Raw genomic sequence first — 3,618 nt, 5'->3', positions numbered from 1 at the left:
TGAGTGATTTGACACTGCGTTAGGTGATTTCGCCCAGCTGTAGACTGATGGGATCTCAGGGTCATGGCCAGCAAGGTGAAGCTCTGGTATTTGGGGGCCTCGCTGGACCGAGTGGGTTTATTGGGCTGTAACCCATTAGAAGCCACGGAGCACGTGGATGTGTGTATTCTAATGCTTTCAAATGTGTACTTCTTACCTAAAAAGTAATGTGGGTCCCACTGACGTAAAGTGGAGCCCCCAGACTGCCTTCCACGGTCATCTGTCTGGGGGGAACTTTACTTTCTTTTTCGTACGTTTCTGTATCGTTTGCATTTTTTTTTCTTTTTACAGCAAGCACATGATATTTCTACAATTGGGGGAGATATAAGGCTATTTTCACTTGCGGGATTAAAAAAAATAAAAAACACTGTTGGCTTGCCAGCCATGTGACCTGGGGTTGTAGCAACAATGCCCCAAGCTGGCCCCCAGCCGACGGGGTCACCCCAGCCCAGCCCCTGCCCCAGCCCAGCACCAGAGTCTGGGGGCAGGACCACCTTAGGAGAGGGCTGCCTCAGAATGGAGTCCTGGGGGCGCCTCAGTAACTAAACCCCCTTGGACTGAGGCCAGGGCAGACCCACTTAGTGCCAAATTCCACTCGGGCCTGCTCTCAGTTCCAGCAAAATTCCTAAGTATATTGTTGTTATCGTTATTATTTTGCAATTACGTGACATTTTTTAAATGCCTGGAGTGTTTTTTCAGTCATTTTCATTAGCTCCTTCTCGCTCTGCCTGAGACAGGTCAGCATTTTGCTCACCAGGAAGCAGGCAGGCCAAGGCTCAGAGAGGTCAGCCTACCCACCTGGTCACACAGCAGCAGGGTGGCTAATGCAAGGGTACACATCAGGGCTGAGGTCAGGCCATCCTGCTTGGCGGGGCAGATACCTCCCTTTTCAGCCCCTGCTGGGCCTTTGTTTGGATTTAGGAATTTGTTGGGGTAAGGGAACAGATTTGGGGAAGAGAAGAAACCAGAAATGGGGGAAGAAAAGGAAAGCCAGAGGCAGGCACCAAAGCCAGGGACAGACCCTCCAGGCAGGGGCTTGGCACAGCACAGTGGCGTGTAGCTCCCAGTGGGGACTTGCTTCAGGTGTGCCGTGGCCCTTCCCTAGCCTGAGACAGTGCCACCTACGCTTGGTGCCTGGACGGCGCCTCTGCTCCCGATGCTCATCTTTGAGAATATCACACCTGAAGGGGAGGGGTCAGGCTCCGGAGAACCAGGGTCATTAGGGTGGGTGGGCCCTAATTCAATATGACTGGTGTCCTTGTAAGAGGAGGAGATGAGGACACAGACACACAGAGGGCCATGTGAAGACGCAGGGAGAAGACTCCAACTGAGCTGCGGGAGGGGCCAGCCTGCGGGCGACCCCTCAGTCCTGCACTCCCAGCCCCCAGGAGTCTCTGTAAGCCCCACTCAAAGCTTTGTGGTGGTGGCCTCAGCCCCCACCCCACTCTAGCCCCCCAGAGGGGAAAGTGCCTGTCCAGGCCCAGACAGCCAGGGAGGATGGAGACACCACGCCCAGGAACTCCAGGTCTACACGACCCCCAGCCCCCCCCCCCCCCCCCGCCAACAGGACCTGAAGCCTGCTCTCAGATGGTGTCCTTCAGTACCAAAACCTAGGGACCCACCATGAACATGTGTCTTCCCAGGCTAGAGCAAAAGAGTCCCACGCAGACTCTCTGTCCGCAAACCCTTAAATGCTAAGTCAGGACTGACTTGGGGGCTGGGGAGATTTGATGCCCTGGAGAATCCAGACCCATTCAAGACCCCACCCGACCAGGGCTGCCCAGGGCTTCTGGAGAGGAGTCCTGGGCCTCCCCCCTGCGCACCAGGGGCTTCATTAACAGCCGGGGCCAGACCAGCTGGAGTCAGCTGATTAGCCTGGTCTAAGTGGCATCGGGAGTCCCCCGTATCTGTTTTTTCACCCGCACATGTTCAATTAAATTTCGCTTTTGTGCCAGAGAGGCCTCCAATGTGAATGTGTCCTGGGAGGTTTTCCATGTTTCTTTATGTCCTCAAAACCAAAGTCAGTCCCCAAGTTTCAGAAAACACCCTTCTGGATTGGAGCGGGTAAGAGGAAAGAAAAACACAACACAAAACAAAGCACAAGAAACAAAAGGGAAAGCAGTGGCCGCTTCTCCTGCAGAATCCTCCTGCGAGGGGACAATTCATCCGATTGAAACGTGGCCATTGTGCGGGTTTGCGGAACGGGCTTGTCGCGTTGAGCAGAAATGCAAATCCCCCTTTTTCCTTTGATTCAAATATTTAAATTTTCAAATATATATGCTGTGACAATTGAATGGCTGCTGACCTCACTTATTTTCATAGAAGAAATGCGGAAGCCGTGGGCCACAGTTAATCTAGCTAGTGTTAGTGGCCCCCGCCTGCTAACAGCAGCACAGTCAGTCCTGGTGGGGAGGGGGGGGAATAATCCTTTTATTCAGACATTTGGCTTAAAAGAATAACAAGGAGGGAAAGCTGGGACATAATTGCATTGCATGGAAAACAGAGAGAGATTTTTTCTCTCTCTCTAAGGAGCTTTCTCCTCTTCCCCTCCTCACAGAATCCGAGGCGCATGGCCAGAGGCTATTTTCTTGGTAAAGAAATCAGGAGTGTTTTGCTTCCGCTATTGTCCCCACTCCCACCAGCCCCCCAGGGACTGCCAGCGTCCTGGCTGCCACACGGGCTCACTCCTTCATCCACGGCTTCACTCATTCCCTGAACTCCAAGGGAAGACCCATTGTATGCAGGGGCCAGGCTGCTGCTTGGCCAGTGTAACCGGACACTCCCAAGGCAGCTTCCTCCTCAGCTCTTTCCTTAGGGGCAAACAGGAGACTCCGAGCCCCAACAGAGCCATCCCCCAGTCTTCGGAGGTGTCACGGAGCATGAGGAACCATCACTGCGCAGGCGGGAGGAGGCTCTTTGTTTCTCCCTGGGACCCCCACAGCACCTGAGTCGCCTGGGTCTCCGTCCAAGAGAAAGGGACGGGGAGGCACCCAGAGGGGACCCCCTCCCTGGGCCAGCCACAGCCAGGCCTTGACTCTGGCAGTCGCACGCGGTGGCTAAGCCCTGCTCCTCGGTCTGGGGATCCCAGAGGACCCCAGCCCAGTCCATCAGCGGGCTGGGTCTTTAATGTTTAAAGACCTCTCCCCTCGTTTCAAGAACTCTCTGACACGATTTTCTGTGATGCGTGGGCCGTCGGGACATCTGTGCTCTATACCTAATAAAGTCGCCCGGACTCAGAATGAACTCCTCCTCGGCACGGCTTTGAATCCGGGCTCACATATGGTTGGTAATTAGCTGGCCATCTCTTGGAGTTAAATGATTTTTTTTTCTCGCCCCGTTCGCATCCATAATAGACACGAACAGAGTTGTGATTGTTCTCTGTTGCGGGACATTCTGCGCCTGAATGAGCGGGGGCTGCTGTGTCGACGCGGATTTGCCATATGGTTGCGCGGAGCCGGGAAGAATGAGCCCCTGTGTGTGCGACGGGGACTCGGGGACTCGGCGGCGCGGGCCGGGCCAGCCTGGCGGAGCCCGGGTGCCGGACGGCACGGCGCAGGACGGCAGCGGGCGGCCGGCGGC

This window comes from Marmota marmota, unplaced genomic scaffold, assembly GCF_001458135.2.
Source record: "Marmota marmota marmota unplaced genomic scaffold, marMar, whole genome shotgun sequence".
NCBI classification, from domain to species: domain Eukaryota; kingdom Metazoa; phylum Chordata; class Mammalia; order Rodentia; family Sciuridae; genus Marmota; species Marmota marmota.
Note: the sequence above shows the minus strand (reverse complement) of the source record.